The following is an 18,138-nucleotide window of genomic DNA, read 5'->3' as shown; positions in this document are numbered from 1 at the left end:
TAAAGTTTTTCAGGTAAGTATGTTGGTAAGTAAATATGTTTATATATGATATACTGATAAGATAGCTAAAAAAAACCACACAATTAAGATAAGATAGGTAAGTGTGTAGAGTTTTACAGGTAAGTATGTTGGTAAGCGTGTATGTATTTAGATATACTGATAACATAGTTTAAAAAATTTAAAAAAACACTAAAAAAAAACAAAAAAAAAAAACAAAAAAGATAGATAAGATAGATAAGTAAGTGTGTAGAGTTTTACAGGTAAGTATGTATGTATATAGATGATATACTGATAAGATAGATAAAAAAAATTAAAAATAAGATAAGATGGTAAGTGTGTAGAGTTTTGCAGGTAAGTATGTTGGTAAGTATGTATGTGAAAAGATAAAAAATGCAGCGCTAGTGTGTAACAAAGTGCGAAAGTGAAGTATCACCTTATGTGCAAATATAAAGCTGATAGTAACTCGTAGGTCAGATATCAACGTGAACAATATACAACAACAAAAGGACAAACAAATCAGTAAAGTTTGTCACAGATAGGTGAAAATGTCCATGTTAGACAGCAAAAAAAAAAAAAACTGCAACTAAAACTGTCTGTGATAAAGCAAAAAAATAGGAGATTCTTCAGTAAAATGAAATAAAGTCCCATGTGTAGATGCCTGTAGAAGTTAGTAAATCAACCACTATATGTGACAGGAATAATCTCTTCATAAGATATTTGCTGCATCAAGATGGAAATATTGAAGGAATGGGTACGCTTACCATGAGAAGTGGACACACTCACCATACGGCGATGGGTCAATCAGGTGTTTGGATTCAACAATCCGGCAGATATTTGATGGAAGGAGCTGGTGTGGGGATACGCCTCAATACTTCCGTCAAAATCCGTGGTAAGCAAATGGTGTAGCTAGGACAGCCCGGCTAACGAACTTGGACTCCCATCCGATGGTCACACTTGATAGGATGTACGAACTCCAAATGGTGTCACGTCAAACCATAAAAAAGGAAAGAAGAGAAGGGCTTCCACATAGTGCGTAAATCCAAAAATAAAAATTTATTAAAACAGCAAAAGCTTAACAGTACAATCCACCTAGTCGGGTGGGTACAGGAAGTGATCACATAAAAAATAAAGGATAAAAAACAATATTGCGTGGTGTCAGAAAGCACAAAGGCTCAGCAACCCAGTATGTAAGTATGTATGTATATAGTGATAAGATAAAAATAAAAATAAAATTAAAGATAAGATAGATAAGTAAGTTTGTAGAGTTTTGCAGGTAAGTATGTTGGTAAGTATGTATGTATATAGATATACTGTTTTACCATCTAGTAATAAAGGAGTGTGCTTGGCCGGCTATAAGGGGTGGGGTGGTTGGAGGCCGGAATTTAAAAAAACAAAAAAACAAAAAAAATTAAAGATAAGATAGATAAGTGAGTGTGTAGCGTTTTGCAGGTAAGTATGTTGGTAAATATGCAGATGGTGTGTTCCTGCTAGCTAGGAACAATGATCTGTCATCTCCTCTAGTCAGTCCCATCCCCCTACAGTTAGAACACATCTAGGGAACACAGTTAACCCCTTGATCGTCCCCTAGTGTTAACCCTTTCCCTGCCAGTGACATTTACACAGTAATCAGTGCATTTTTAACCACTTCTGGACCGCCGCACGACTATATACGTCCTCACATTGAGGACGGATATTGTTGTTATGGCAGCAGCTAGCTGCCATAACCCTGGTATCGCCGTGTTTGGCTGGTTGGTCCGCTACAAGATAAAACTGGTCTCTGTGGTGGATTTGCTGAGAGACTACTTTTATCGGCAGCGATCCTTTGCGCTCCGACACTTACCCGGGGCCGTCGGCAGTGGCGGAGGCAATCGGATCCTTCCCGTGGCTGTGCATGGAGACGAGTGAGGGGAAGATGGCCCCCACCTGTCTCCATGACACTGCAGGGCGGAAGCGACGTCAAAACGTTACTTCCGCCCATAGATCCTAAAGGAGCATTTTTTTTTCATTTTTTTGAATGACAATTTTTTTCTCTTTTTTTTATTGCATTTTAGTGTAAATATAAGATCTGAGGTCTTTTTGACTCCAGATCTCTTATTTAAGAGGCCCTGTCATGCTTTTTTTCTATTACAAGGGATGTTTACATTCCTTGTAATAGGAATAAAAGTGACACAATTTTTTTTAAAGCAGTGTAAAAATAAAAAATAAAAGGTAAAATAAATAAGAATTTTTTTTTTTAAATGCGCCCCGTCCTGCCGAGCTAGCGTGCAGAAGCGGACGCATACCTGAGTAGCGCCCGCATATGAAACCGGTGTTCAAACCACACATGTGAGGTATCACCGCGATCGGTAGAGTGAGAGCAATAATTCCCACCCTAGACCTCCTCTGTAATGCAAAACATGCAACCTGTAGAATTTTTTACATGTCACCTATGGAGATTTTTAAGGGTAAACGTTTGTCACCATTCCACGAGCGGGTGCAATTTTTAAGCGTGACATGTTGGGTATAAATTTACTCAGCATAACATAGCGTAACGTATCTTTCACAATATGAAACAAAATTGGGCTAACTTTACTGTTATCTTATTTTTTAATACAAAAGAGAATTTTTTTTAAAAAAGTGCGCTTGTAAGACTGCTGCGCAAATACGGTGTAACAGAAAGTATTGCAGCGACCGCCATTTTATTCTCTAGGGAGTTAGAAAAAAAATGTATAATGTTTGGGGGTTCTAAATAATTTTCTAGCAAAAAAAAAAACACTGTTTTTAACTTGTAAATAACACATCTAAAAAAGAGGCCTGGTCCTTAAGTGGTTAAGCACTAAGCTGTATAAATGACAATGGTACGAAAAAAGTGTCAAAAGTGTCCAATTTATCCGCCATAACATCGCAGTCCCGATAAAAATCGCTGATCACCGCCATTACTAGTAAAATAAATAATAATAATAAAAATGACATAAATCTTTTCCAACCAATCAATATACACTTATTGCGATTTTTTTTACCAAAAATATGTAGAAGAATACATATTGGCCTAAACTGAGGAAAAAATTAGCTTTTTTAAAAAAAAAAATGGGGATATTTATTATAGCAAAAAGTACAAAATATTGTGTTTTTTTTTTTTCAAAATTGTCGCTCTTTTTTTGTTTATAGTGCAAAAAATTAAAACCGCAGAGATGATCAAATACCACCAAAAGTAGCTCTATTTGTGGGGAAAAAAAGGACGTCAATTTAATTTGGGTAGATCTACATCGTCGCACGACCGCGCAATTGTCAGTTAAAGTGACGCAGTGCCGAATCGCAAAAAATGGCCTGGTCATTAACCACTTGCCGACCGCCTCGCGCTGATATACGTCAGTAGAATGGCACGGGCAGGCAGAATCACGTACCTGTACGTGATCTGCCTACCGCGGGCGGGGGGTCCAATCGAACCCCCCCCGGTGCCCGAGGCGGTTGGCTTCTGTCCGGGAGCGATGAGAGGTGAGAGGGAGGCCATACATTCATGCCCCCCCCTCGCGATCGCTCCCGGCCAATGAGAATCTTCCTCTGCCTCTGCATAGTAAACAGAGGCAGAGGAAATTATGTCATCTCTCCTCGGCTCAGTATTTTCCGTTCCGGCGCCGAGGAGAGATGTTTATTTTGCTCAGTAGCTTAAAGAGGAACTGCAGTCTGCTCACATCATTTGTAATAAAAATATCTTTGCCATTTGCCAAGCTTCCCTCCAACCACTTTGCATATTTTTTTTATATATACTGTGATTCTTGCCAAATATGCTGCAGAAATCTTCCTCCACTGAGTCTGGCTGCAACCATTTTAACTGTGGGCAGCTGAAGCTGCTGCCTGTTCACTTCCTGGATTTACACAGACACACAGAGGCACACCTCCAGCTCTGCAGCTCTCATTGGCCCTGTTATGACTCACCCCTCCCTTCCTGGCAAAATCTCACGAGAGTGAGAGAGAGCTGTCCATGATGTCATAAGCCTAGGCTTTTTACCAGACAAGAAACAGGAAGAGGGCTGTATAAGGTATTTACTGTCAGAAAAAAAATGTTTTACTATCCAAAGTTAAAAGAACAAGAGCAGAAGATTTAATAGATGGAAAGTTGACAAAATGATTGAAGGTCCGCTTTAAAGTGATTGTAAATGATCACCATGTAAAACAACCCATTCAGTTTAAAATAGAAATGAAAGGCAAAACATTTTTGTATAGATATAAAAAAAACATTATAAATACATGTTTTCCCTTTTTTATAAGTAATCACATTCCTTCTGTTCTCAGTTGCATAAGAGCTGGGGAAGGAGAAGCAGCAGCACACTGAGCTTCCCGGTGAATGGCTGTGCAGCAGCGGCATGTCAGGACAAGTCTGATCATTGGAGGAGAGTACACTGAGATCCAAGCATAGCTAAAGAATTGCCCACGGTTTGCTCTTCTGCTTAGCGTGGTCAGTTTTTAATAGGAAAGCAAGGGGACTAGCAGGTACACTAGGGATTTCACACAAAGGAAGCAATATAAAGAGAACAGGATACTTTCTCAAACAACTACATAGTACAGCAGGCACAGATCAGGAATATGAAGTGTTGGGGTAACAAATGCTTTAAGCTCAAATTTATACACATATATATAGTGAATGACTCAGAGGAATGCCTCACCCCCCCCCATACATGGTTATGTTCAAATAGGTGGATGGAATTTGAATTAGTGAGAGAGAGTCTGAAGACAAACAATTTCTGTTGTGTTCCAAAACCTATAATAATGTGTGAAACTAGTGTCAATGGTGCACCTGTGTTAATGATTGTTTATAAAATCATGCTTCTGTATTAACCACTTCAGCCCCCGACCATGTGGCTGGCAAAAGACCAGAGCGTTTTTTGCGAATCGGCACTGCGTCGCTTTAATTGACAATTGCGCAAAAGTGCGACGTGGCTCCCAAACAAAATTGACGTCCTTTTTTCTCTTTCATTCATTGACGGACACAGCTCCTTAATTCTTGACCTTAGGGTTATCACGCCACCTTCAGGAGAGGACTAGGCAGAACACGTAACACATGTAAAAACAGCAAGACTGCACAGCACGGCCCAGGGGGCGGTCCCCCTGGCTATAACCCCTCACCCTGCTTCCTGCAGCTCAGTTTTTTCTGCCTAGTGTAGGGGAAGGACCTGGCTCCCTGATTTTTTTCATTTTTTCTACAATTTTTGATCCTGTGATCTGCAATCAAGAGCCGGCTGGGTGACAGGCTGGATAATATAGATCCTTGTAGTCTCCCCAGCCTGGCCATAAAGTGTGAGCAGACGCTAGCTACGCGCTGGGTCGGCCACGATATGCCCCTTCTACTCCAGGGGCGGCCGGTGAGCTATATGCTCCGGGGCACACATATGACCGGGCTACTGCTGTCTGTGTCACAGTGTGCCGTGGCCAACAGCCACTCCGTGCTGCTCGGGTGATGGGTCTGTGGTGGAATGCGGCCAGCAAGAAGGGTAAGTACGGCTCTCCCTGCCTCGGCAGGATAGAGCAGCTGGGCATTTCCTGGGAGGGCGACTAGGGGGTCTCCCACTCTCCCTGTCCTCTCTCCCTATCCCTCATTCCCTCCTCCCCCTGCTGGGGCCATTGTGTGACTGGGCATGAGGTGCGGTTTATGTACCTAGGCCGGGGTTCCTCTGGGGGGCTCCGAGCTTTGGCAGGGCTGCGTAGGGTTGCCACATCATCCCTTTAATCCAGGACACATAATAATTACACAGGTTCTGAAGCTGATTTAATGCAGATAAGGCACCACATGAGTTTAATTACCACTGTAATTGACCACAGAACCTGTATAATTAATGTGTGTCCTGGATTAAAGGGATGATGTGGCAACCCTAGGGCTGCGCTGGCTGTTAGGGTCTCTCTTTGCTTTTCTGCCCCTTTTTTCTGCGCTGTGAGGTAAATTTACCTCAGGGGAGGCCGCGGCCATTATGCCGAGGCCGCGGCCATTTTCCTGTAGTCTTATGCAGTGTATGGGCTGTCAGCCATTTTCTAGAAGGTTTGACGGCCATTTTCTTGGTGATTTTTGTGCTAAGGACAGCCAGCGGCCATCTTCTTGTAGCCTCAGCACGTTTTTACCTCTAGTGCTGGGTCTGTGTACTTCAGAACAGCGCGGTTTTCACTCTAAGCACTTTGTGACTGAAACAGGGCAGAGCGGTCAGCGGCAGCACAGAGCAGCACTCTGTCAGGGTGGTGAGCCCTGCGGAGGGGCCCCTCAGTCTGTGAGCATCTAGGAGGGTGGGATTTGTGTACCTTGCCTTAAGTCCCTAAGTTGTGGCAGGTGAGTGAGGGTCATCATGACGTCAGAAGCTGGAGCTTCTTCCCCAGACATCCCTGCTATTGCAACCGGCTCACCTGCAAAAAATGCGGTGCCTATGGATGCTTTGTCGGCGGTCCTGGAGACCTTTGTTGCCAGGGTGGAAGCAACGTGCAGGCGCAAGGGGGGTAAAAAAACGCCCCCCCCTGTCCCCTCGTCTTCTGGGGAGAGCTCTGATTCAAATAAACAAAAACGTGCGCTAAGAATAGTATATGTGCAAAAAACAAATCGCATTTAAAGCAATCCTCATTAATGTCAATCATATATTGAAATAACCATTGACCAAAACAGCTGAGAATAATAATAAAGTGCAAAATGTGCTATAGTGTTAGCATACATAAATGTATAGAGCAGTTATGTATAAAGTGCAAGGTATACTAGAGAGTGACCAAACATTAACAAACAAGCAGTTTAAATGGTCCCACATTCATTGCAGGGTAGCCCCTGAGCAGTCCTGTGAAAACCACCTCAGCAGTGAGAGGAAAAAAAAAAAAAATTAGTCCATAATAGAGTATCAGAAGGAAGAGAGAGGAAAGTTCCATAAACAATGCACCACTTCCAAGGGACAACCGAAAATTCCACGGTCAGTCAGATCACACAGCCCACAAGGTGCATGAAGAGGAAGAAGATGTCTATATGAGAGTTTCCCCGTACTCCAAGGAAGTATCAGATGGACTCTTACCCGAACTGATGGACCTCCCTTCGGGCAAGGTCGTACTGGCAAGCAGACTTAGCCCTCTGCAGGGACTGTGGATGGCTCTGAGTCCTCCGGTGTATCTTCCGTCTACAGCCTGGAACGAACCAATACTTCCTCCTGCGGGGGGGTGACAGACCCACTCAACCCGGAGGGGAGTGGGTAAAAATGGAGAAAAGGCTCTGATAGTGTAGTATTGTAAAATTTATTGGGCTATAACAAATAGCATAGCCACAACACATGGGCTCTGTGACAATTTAAAAAAAGTAAGTATAAAATTCGCCGGCATAAAAAACTAGCATCCACCCGTGCAGGTCATGGGGCAGGCTGAGAGATGGCTTACGATGCGTAGCCACGCCCTACATGTTTCGTCACCCTCTGACGTCTTCAAAGGGGCACGGGCGACGCATCAAGCCATCACCTTTATCCTTTCGAACGTGAACCAAGCCTCGTTCCTGGCTCCGATTCACATAACGCTCAGCAATGATCCAGGTAGTGTAAGGGTGAAAAACCAAGCCTCTATCTGGTGTTCACCTTAGATCAACTGCTGCCATAGTAACTCCTCGTAAACGGAAGAGGCATATGCAGGGAAGCCCTTAACCCTTTCCAGGAGAGAATCCCGGTCCGTTCTGGAAGTAACACAAATGACACATAGCTCCCCTAGCTTATTAAATCCTAATGTATGGAATATATATACCACAATGGGCTATTAGAAGTGCTGTGAATCATTGATACTAAAACAAATTAATGTTTAACTACAAAAAATTAAAAATGATTATGGAGGTTACATGTAGTTACCTATAATTACATTATTTAAAAGGTAAACCAAGAATTAAATAACTAATCAATTAAAAATAAAAATGAAAATATACTTTATGGCATATACGAAAGGGGGAAAATTAAATTTATATATGTTCGCAGACACCCACGCATACCCCTATCCTTATCAAGATACAAAGACGGGCACACTAATTGGCAGGAGAAACACCACAGAGTCTCTGTTCTTAATTATACATTTGGGGAAAATAATCACCCTACTGGCACCATGTTGAGAGGGATAGCCAACATCATATCATACTGTAGCCAGTATATTAATCTAAATACATAAATGAAATAAAATAGAAAAAATAGAAAAATATAAAAAATAGAGAATAAAATGTATAGAATGTGAACAATGAATTTCAATATCATTGGCTACTACTTGTTGGGTCTCATTAAATGTCAAAAAAAAAGTTCTCTAGGAATTGTCAATAAACGCATTTAGTTCAATATCGACATTTAACCCCAAAGGCCTAAGAGAACGGATTTTATAGATCCACTCCATCTCTAACTTAGAAATGGCTCGTCTCTTAGATCCTCCCCTCCAAGGATGTCTAAGTTTATCAATTCCTATAAATGAGGTCCCTCTAGGATTTTGTTTATGGACCTCCAAATAATGTTTAGAGACCGGATGTCCCAAAAACCCCCTCTTGATATTCCCAATGTGTTCTCCAAGTCTCACTTTTAAAGGGCGAACCGTGCGGCCCACATAGTGGAACCCGCACGGACAAGTGAGGAGATATACCACATGGGTGGTCGTACACATAATAAAAGGTTTAATTGGAAAATCCCGAGATGCACTATTACAATGAAACTGAACAACCTTCCTTTCGGTAACAGCATTGATAGAGCAAACTTCGCAGTTTTTGCATTTGTAGTAGCCTGTTAGGTGTTGAAAAAACATAGGTTTATTGATAGGGGGGTCACAAACCGTTGATACTACCCTAGATTTAATTGGGAGGGCACCTCTAAAAATCACCTGGGGTTTATCAGGTAGGATCGGTCCCAATAAGGGGTCATTTTTAATAATGTGCCAATGTCTGTATAGTATCTTTTTAACAGAAAAATGTTGTCGGGAGTAACCGGTTATGAAAGGGCAGATCATCTTTGCATCACCGTTTTTACTAGGTTTATCTACCAGTAGTAAATCCCTGTCCATTAGCTTGACCTGGTCCAGTTTTTCTTCCAAAAACCGGGCCTCATACCCTTTTTCCAAAAATCTCTCGGTTAAAATGTTAGACTGAGCCACAAAATCTGCCATAGTAGAACAATTACGTCTTAATCTAATGTATTGGCTCTTAGGGACAGAATCTAGCCACGATTTGTGGTGGCAACTGTCCCGAGGGATAAACGAGTTCCAGTCTTTGGCTTTAAAGTGAGTGGAAGTGAGCAAACAGTTCCCTTCGCTCCGGATCTCAAGATCCAAAAAGTTAATCTTTTGTTGACTTGCCTCATATTTAAATCTGATACCCCTCTCGTTCATGTTTAAAGTCTCCATGAACAAACACAATGAGTCGTAGGTACCACTCCATAGGAGGAGGACGTCATCTATATATCGGGCCCACAGGACAAGTTCGGGTCTCCGCTGGGCATAGATGACGTCCTCTTCCCATTTCCCCATAAAAAGGTTTGCCAGGCTGGGGGCAAACTTAGCCCCCAATGTGACACCTTTAGTCTGGAGAAAGAATTTTCTACTGTGCCAGAAAAAATTGTGTGTCATGGTGTACTCCAAAAGTTCCATAATAAAGCGTCTTTGTTTCCTTGGTAATAGACGATCCTTGTCCAAAAAATATTTCACAGATTGGATACCCCAATTATGTGGAATGATGGTGTACAGGGACTCGACATCGGCCGTGACAAGCCAATGTCCCTCCTTGTATCCACAATCCCTGAGTAAGTTAATGGTATGTTTAGTGTCCTTAACCACTTGAGCCCCGGACCATTATGCTGCCTAAGGACCAGAGGTCTTTTTCCAATTTGGCACTGCGTCGCTTTAACTGCTAATTGCGCGGTCATGCAATGCTGTACCCAAACGAAATTTGCGTCCTTTTCTTCCCACAAATAGAGCTTTCTTTTGATGGTATTTGATCACCTCTGCAGTTTTTATTTTTTGCGCTATAAACGGAAAAAGACCGAAAATTTTGAAAAAAAATGATATTTTCTACTTTTTGTTATAAAAAAAATCCAATAAACTAAATTTTAGTCATACATTTAGGCCAAAATGTATTCGGCCACATGTCTTTGGTAAAAAAAATGTCAATAAGCATATATTTATTGGTTTGCGCAAAAGTTATAGCGTCTACAGAAAATGTACCCTAGTTTGTAATTTACACAGCTTTTAGTGTATGACTGCCTATGTCATTTCTTGAGGTGCTAAAATGGCAGGGCAGTACAAAACCCCCCAAATGACCCCATTTTGGAAAGTAGACACCCCAAGGAAATTGCTGAGAGGCATGTTGAACCCATTGAATATTTATTTTTTTTGTCCCAAGTGATTGAATAATGACAAAAAAAAAAAAAAATATTTACAAAAAGTTGTCACTAAATGATATATTGCTCACACAGGCCATGGGCCTATGTGGAATTGCACCCCAAAATACATTCAGCTGCTTCTCCTGAGTATGGGGATACCACATGTGTGGGACTTTTTGGGTGCTTAGCCGCGTACGGGGCCCCGAAAAACCAAGCACCGCCTTCAGGATTTCTAAGGGTGTAAATTTTTGATTTCACTCTTCAGTGCCTATCACAGTTTCGGAGGCCATGGAATGCCCAGGTGGCACAAAACCCCCCCAAATGACCCCATTTTGGAAAGTAGACAACTTCCCGCAACTTGTGTCGCAATATAAAATATTCCATGGACTCGACATGCCTCTCAGCAAATAGCTTGGGGTGTCTACTTTCCAAAATGGGGTCATTTGGGGGGGTTTTGAACTGTCCTGGCATTTTATGCACAACATTTAGAAGCTTATGTCACACATCACCAACTCTTCTAACCACTTGAAGACAAAGCTCTTTCTGACACTCATTGTTTACATGAAAAAGTTTTTTTTTTTTGCAAAAAAATTACTTTGAACCCCCAAACATTATATATTTTTTTAAAGCAAATGCCCTACAGATTAAAATGGTGGGTGTTTCATTTTTTTTTTTCACACAGTATTTGCGCAGCGATTTTTCAAACGCATTTTTTGGGGAAAAAACACACTTTTTTAAATTTTAATGCACTAAAACACACTATATTGCTCAAATGTTTGATGAAATAAAAAAGATGATCTTAGGCCGAGTACATGGATACCAAACATGACATGCTTTAAAATTGCGCACAAACGTGCAGTGGCAACAAAATAAATACATTTTTAAAAGCCTTTAAAAGCCTTTACAGGTTACCACTTTAGATTTACAGAGGAGGTCTACTGCAAAAATTACTGCCCTTGATCTGACCTTCGCGGCGATACCTCACATGCATGCTGTTTACGTTTGACGACAGACCGACGCTTGCGTTCGACTTAGCGCGAGAGCAGGGGGCGACAGGGGTGCTTTTTTTTTTTTTTTTTTTTTCTTTATTATTTTTTTGCTTTTTTATCTTATTTTTAAACTGTTCCTTTCATTTTTTTTTTTTTAATCATTTTTATTGTTATCTCGGGGAATGTAAATATCCCCTATGATAGCAATAGGTAGTGACAGGTACTCTTTTTTGAAAAAATTGGGGTCTATTAGACCCTAGATCTCTCCTCTGCCCTCAAAGCATCTGATGACACCAAGATCGGTGTGATAAAATGCTTCCCCAATTTCCCAATGGCGCTATTTACATCCGGCGAAATCTAAGTCATAAAATGCTCGTAGCTTCCGGTTTCTTAGGCCATAGAGATGTTTGGAGCCACTCTGGTCTCTGATCAGCTCTATGGTCAGCTGGCTGAATCACCGGCTGCATTCTCAGGTTCCCTGTTGAGTCAGGAGAGCCAGAGAAAAACACGGAAGACGGTGGGGGGGGGCATTCCCTCCCACGGCTTGTAAAAGCAGTCTAGAGGCTAATTAGCCACTAGGATTGCTTTTACATGAAAGCCGACCCCTGGCTGAAAAGAATGATACCAAGATGATACCTAAACCTGCAGGCATCATTCTGGTATAACCATTCAAAGTCATGAATGGCGTACCTGAAGACAAAAAAATGGTTAACAATAAAGCACAGTAAACGGTAAAGTATAAAAAATTGCATACCTGAAAAACAAACATGATAAAACATAATAACAATAAAACATTGCAGAATAGAATACAGTAAAAAAGAGCAGAACAAGAGAGAGAGAATAGAGAGAGAGAGAGAACAATAAAACGACAACTATTTTTTTTTATTTTATATATTTATTTATTTTTTTACACTTTTTTTGTAACTAACTTTTATAACGGTAACCGGTTCCAGGTTCGGGTCTCTCAAAATGCGATGGCATCTTGGGAGACCCTGTGAAAGTGTGCCTAGTCTGTGCAATGCTGTACCCTACGCTAATACTCAACTAATGAATGGTAGCGTTCAAAACATTCACCAATGCAAAGACCAGGATTGTCAGGACAGGAGGGACAATAATAGCGGGTGTCACGCCTATATCCGCGCTTGCTGCAGACACAACATCTTTTTTGGGGGTTCGTTGGGTAGGGGTACTCGGGAGGACATAAAGAAAATGCCTCTCATGCAGCCGACTGCATTTGGTTGGGGATGTGAATGGGGGAAGTACGGGTGCTGCAGAAGCGGTGGGTTCCCAATTAGGATTGACGAATGCAGCAGGAAGGGCACTATGGGCACGACGGGCCTGTGTTTGTCTTCTTGGTGGCAGCGGGACACTACTTGTGCTTGCCACCTCACCAGCTTGAACTGCACTTATGGGACTCGCCACGTCACCAAGTGTTACTGCAGTGCTGGTTTGACTACGACCGGGGTGTACTAGGCCGCTGGCGCTTGCCAGTTCAATAAAAAGCTACCAAAAAAACTGTTAGCGATCGCAGGGATCAGGCCTGACTCTGCGAATGCTGCAGTTATGTGTTTAGTGTTTTGTAAGTGACAGTGATCGATCGATACTGCACTTGGGTGGGCTGGGCCGGGCGGAGAGGCAAAATGCAGGTGCTAGCAGGTATCTGGGCTGATCCCGCTAACACTGCGTTTTTGGGAACCCTAAACTGCTGGGGACGCCAGTATAGATCTGATCGGATCAGATATTGATCCGTTCAGATACTATACCACTAAGGGAGGTGTACGGTGCGTGCGTGGGTGTTAGCGGTACTGGCGCTAATCTGACGCTGCTTGCCAGTTCACCAAAATACTACCAAAAAAACTGTTAGCGATCGCAGGGATCAGGCCTGAACGCTGCAGTTATGCATTTAGTGTTTTGTAAGTGTCAGTGATCGATCGATACTGCACTTGGGTGGGCTGGGCTGGGCTGGGCCGGGCGGAGGGGCAAAACGCAGGTGCTAGCAGGTATCTGGGCTGATCCCGCTAACACTGCGTTTTTGGGAACCCTAAACTGCTGGGGACGCTAGTATAGATCTGATCGGATCAGATATTGATCCGATCAGATACAATACCACTAAGGGAGCTGTACGGTGCGTGCGTGGGTGTTAGCGCTACTGGCGCTAACCTGACGCTGCCTGGGGCTGGTGCTTGCCAGTTCACCAAAATGCTACCAAAAAAACTGTTAGCGATCGCAGGGATCAGGCCTGACTCTGCGAACGCTGCAGTTATGCGTTTAGTGTTTTGTAAGTGACAGTGATCGATCGATACTGCACTTGGGCTGGGCCGGGCGGAGGGGCAAAACGCAGGTGCTAGCAGGTATCTGGGATGATCCCGCTAACACTGTGTTTTTGGGAACCCTAAACTGCTGGGGACGCTAGTATAGATCTGATCAGATCAGATATTGATCCGATCAGATACTATACCACTAAGGGAGGCGTATGCTGCGTGCGTGGGTGTTAGCGGTACTGGTGCTAATCTGACGCTGCCTGGGGCGACGCATATCACCGCCGGGCTAAACCTTTATTGGGTAATAAACGGCGGGTGCCCTGACACTATAAAAAATAAACAAACTAACCAGCGTCATCCGTAACAGTTATACGGTGATCAGTGGTGAAAGGGTTAACTAGGGGGCCATCAAGGGGTTAAAACATTTATTCGGTAGTATATGGGGGTCCCTGTCGCTATAAAACGCTGACGGCGAACCTAAATATTTAGGTCCCTAACTAGCGTCACCAGCGACACTAATACAGCGATCAGAAAAATGATCGCTTAGCGACACTGGTGACAGGGGGTGATCAAGGGGTTAAAACTTTATTAGGGGGGGTTAGGGGGGTATCCTAGACCTACAGGGGGGTAATACTAACTGTCACAACACTGTAACTGTCACAAACTGACACCAATGCAGTAATCAGAAAAAAAAAAAAAAAAAACTGCTGGTGTCAGTTTGTGACGGGGGGGGGGGGGTGATTGAGGGGGGGGGATCGGGGGGCGATCGGGGGGGGGTTTGGGGTGTTTAGTGTGCCTGGCATGTTCTACTGTGTTGTGTAGTGTTGGTGCACTCACATACCTGTCTTCTCTCCTCGGGCCGGAACGGAAATTACCGAGCCGAGGAGAGATGACATCATTTCCTTTGCTGCTGTTTAGCATACAGCAGCAAAGGAATGGTGTGATTGGCCGGCGGCGATCGCGAGGGGGAGGCCATCCGTTCGCCGTGGTACAAAAGACGACCGCCTCGGGCACCGGGGGGGGGTCCGATCGGACCCCCCACCCGCGGAAGGCAAATCACGTATATGTACGTGATTTTGCCTGTCCGTGCCACCTTGCCGACGTAAATCCGCGTGAGGCGGTCGTCAAGTGGTTAATGTACGCTGGCAAAAGCTGTACAAGTGGCTGAAGGAAAGTGTCGATGTACTTCCCTGCCCTAGATGTAATGGAGTCTATTCCACTTATGATGGGACGGCCTGGGGGGCGTACCAGGTCTTTGTGGATCTTGGGCAGGTAGTACATGACTGGAATTCTCGAGGCTACAGGGATCAAAAAGGATTCAGACTTGGGTCCCGCGGTGACTGGCGGCCCCTGTTCTGACGTGTCAGAGGATGCGGACCAGGACCGTTCGGACAGTGAAAATGACTCTGTGTCTGGATTAGCGCAGGAAAAAGCACTAGTAGGAGCACTTATCACTGCGGTGCGGGATAACCTGAAGATACAGGATGCAGCAGGAACCTCTGTTGAGGTGGCGGTCCCTTTTGGGTCCCGCAAACCAGCCTAAGGTGTTTCCGTATTTGACTTATTTTGATAAGTTCATCTACAAGGAATGGGGAAGGAGAATGGCGGTGTGTTAACCCTTTGAGGAGAGCCTCCTGAAAAAATGGACGTCTCCTCCAGTTGTTGATCCCCCTTTATCCAGGTTAAATAAAGTAACCACGATTCCGGTAGAAGGGACTCCTGCCTTCAAGGACCCTGCCGACAGGAGGGCCCGAGGCAGTGGCCGGTCCATATTTACAGTAGTGGGGTCAGCGTTACGACCTGTGCTGGCCACGGCCTTTGTGTAGCAGACGCTTACTGAATTGGCAAAGTTGTTGCACCGTGAATTGGAGAAGCAACAGTCTCCCCCCGTCTGCGTAGAGCTGGCAGACCAGTTGGTGCATAGCCTTATGTCTGTGATACGGCCCTGGATACGGTCCCCCTGCTCTCTAGAGCATCTGTTTTAACAGTGGTGCTATGGCGCCTGATTTGGCTGAAATGCTGGTCTGCGTACCAGGCATCTAAAAAAGCACTGGAGGATTTGCCCTTCCAAGGTGAGAGGCTTTTTGGAGCTTCGCTGGATGACATTATTAAAAATGTTACCGGTGGGAAGAGCACGTTGCTCCCACAGTCCAGGAAGGGTAAGGAGCCACGCCGTAGGCAAGGACCCTCTTTTTTCACTCAGAAATGTCTTTTTCGCCCGCCCGGGTCGGCAGGTAAGCGTTCCCAGTCCAACAAGGTGCCTGCTGAAGGACAAAAGCGTCCCTGGTTTCGCAAGCCAAACAAGTCTGCGAGCAAAAATGTTACCGCATGAAGGTTTGCCTCCGCCCAACTCTCGGGTGGGGGGTCGCCTTCGGGAGTTTGCAGCTCGGTGGGCCTCTCTACTGTCCGACCAATGGGTCTGCGAACTGGTTTCATCGGGATACAAGATAGAGTTTATTTCTTATCCACCAAACAGATTTTTTCCCTCTAACCTACCTCTACTTCCGGCTCGTCGGGAAGCCATATTCGGGGCAGTACAGGACCTGCTACTGCGGGGGGTGATAGTACCTGTACTGACGCTGGAAAGGTTTCAGGGATTCTACTCCAATCTGTTTGTAGACCCCAAAAAGGAAGGGGTACGTCCAATCCTGGACTTGAAGGCCCTCAACAGCTTTGTGAAAGTGCAAAGATTCAGGATGGAATTAGTTCGCTCCGTGGTCGCTGCACTCCATCAGGGGGACTTCCTGGCGTCCCTGGATATCCAGGACGTGTACTTACATGTACCTCTATGCCTCAGGCATCAGAGGTTTCTGCAATTTGCAGTCGGGGAAGAACACTACCAGTTTGTGGCTCTCCCTTTTGGCCTAGCGTCAGCACCCCGAGTCTTTAACAAAGTGTTAGCTACAATTCTGGCGCTGTTAAGGCAACGTGAGATCGCAATCGTGGGTTTCCTAGACGACCTCCTTCTGAGAGTAGCTTCTGCCTCAGAATTGAGGGAGGATGTAGCGATCACCATGCAGACTCTCCGGGAGTTTGGTTAGGCGCTGAACCTAAAGAAGTCGGTGTTAGTGCCGACTCAACGCCTGGAGTACCTGGGCTTACTGTTGGATTCCTCAGAAGCGAGAGTTTTTCTCCCTTCAGACAAGCTGCAGACTCTTCAAGCTGCGGTGAGGTTATTGGTGAACCGCAGGTGGTCGTCGCTGCGCTTCTGCATGCGAGTTCTGGGCCTCATGGTAGCCACTTTTGAAGCGGTACCGTACACTCAATTTCACACTCGAGTCCTACAAAAGGAGATTTTGTCAAAATGGGACAAATCCCTGTTATCCCTGGATTGTCAAATTCAGGTGAGCCAGCTAGTCCAGGATTCCCTTCTCTGGCTGAGGTCTCCAAACCTTCGGTCCGGGAGATCGTTTCTTCCTCTCCATTGGACGGTAATCACAACAGACGCCAGCCTGACCGGTTGGGAGGGAGTTCTGGGAGTATAGTCGTCCCAGGGCCTTTGGTCGCGGGAAGAATCCCAACTGCCGATCAATGTGCTCGAGCTTCGGGCAAACAGGCTGTGCCTCTCCACATGGTCAATGAGGCTACAAGGGCGTCTGATCAGGATCCAGACAGACAACGCCACGGCGGTGGCGTACATCAACCATCAAGGAGGAACAAGGAGCTCAGCTGCAGTACGGGAGGTTGCGCACATCCTCCAGTGGGCAGAGCGACACGTGCCGGCGCTGTCGGCCATATACATCCCGGGCGTAGAAAACTGGCAGGCGGACTACCTAAGTCGTCAGATGCTGGACCCAGGGGAATGGTCGTTGAATCCAGAGGTGGGGTACACCAGATGTGGACCTCCTGGCCTCTCGGCTCAATCGGAAGGTGCAGAGGTTTGTATCCAGGACAAGAGACTCCTGGGCAGACGCATCAGGCGCGTTGGTGGCTCCATGGGGGCATTACCGGCTGATTTAGGCCTTCACCCCACTCAAACTTTTACCACGTCTGCTGCGCAGCGTGGAGGCCGAGGGGATTCCAGTAATTCTGATTGCCCCAGATTGGCCTTGGCGTCCTTGGTACGCTGCAAGAAGACCTTCCATCGCAAGGTCCAATACTTAATCCTGCTTTACCCTCGCTGGTTTTAACGGCTTGGCTGTTGAAAACTAGGTGCTAAGGGACCGAGGTCTGTCAGACTTGGTCATTTCCACTATGCTGAGGGCACGGAAGTCTTCTTCTCGGAAGATTTACCATCATATGTGGAAGGCTTACATCTCCATGTGTGAGGAGATGGGGTGGCGTCCGCGCACTTATTCAGCTTCCAGCATCCTGCTGTTTTTGCAGCGAGGAGTGGATCAGAAACTTGCCTTAAGCACCATCAAGGGACAGATATCAGCCTTGGCTGTCTTTTTCCAATGTCCCTTGGCGACTCACTCATCGGTGGGTACTTTTGTGCAGGGGGTTCGACACGTAGTCCCTTCGGTTCAACCTCCACTACCTCCGTGGGATCTGGTGCTATCGGCGCTCCAAAAACCGCCGTTTGAAAACATTAGGAAGATTCCCTTGTTGAGCCTTTCTCAGAAAGTAGTCTTC

The sequence above is a fragment of the Aquarana catesbeiana genome, linkage group LG03 (genome assembly GCF_042186555.1).
Source record: "Aquarana catesbeiana isolate 2022-GZ linkage group LG03, ASM4218655v1, whole genome shotgun sequence".
Taxonomy (NCBI): Eukaryota; Metazoa; Chordata; class Amphibia; order Anura; family Ranidae; genus Aquarana; species Aquarana catesbeiana.
The sequence above is the reverse complement of the archived record's forward strand: the minus strand, read 5'-3'. Positions refer to the sequence as shown.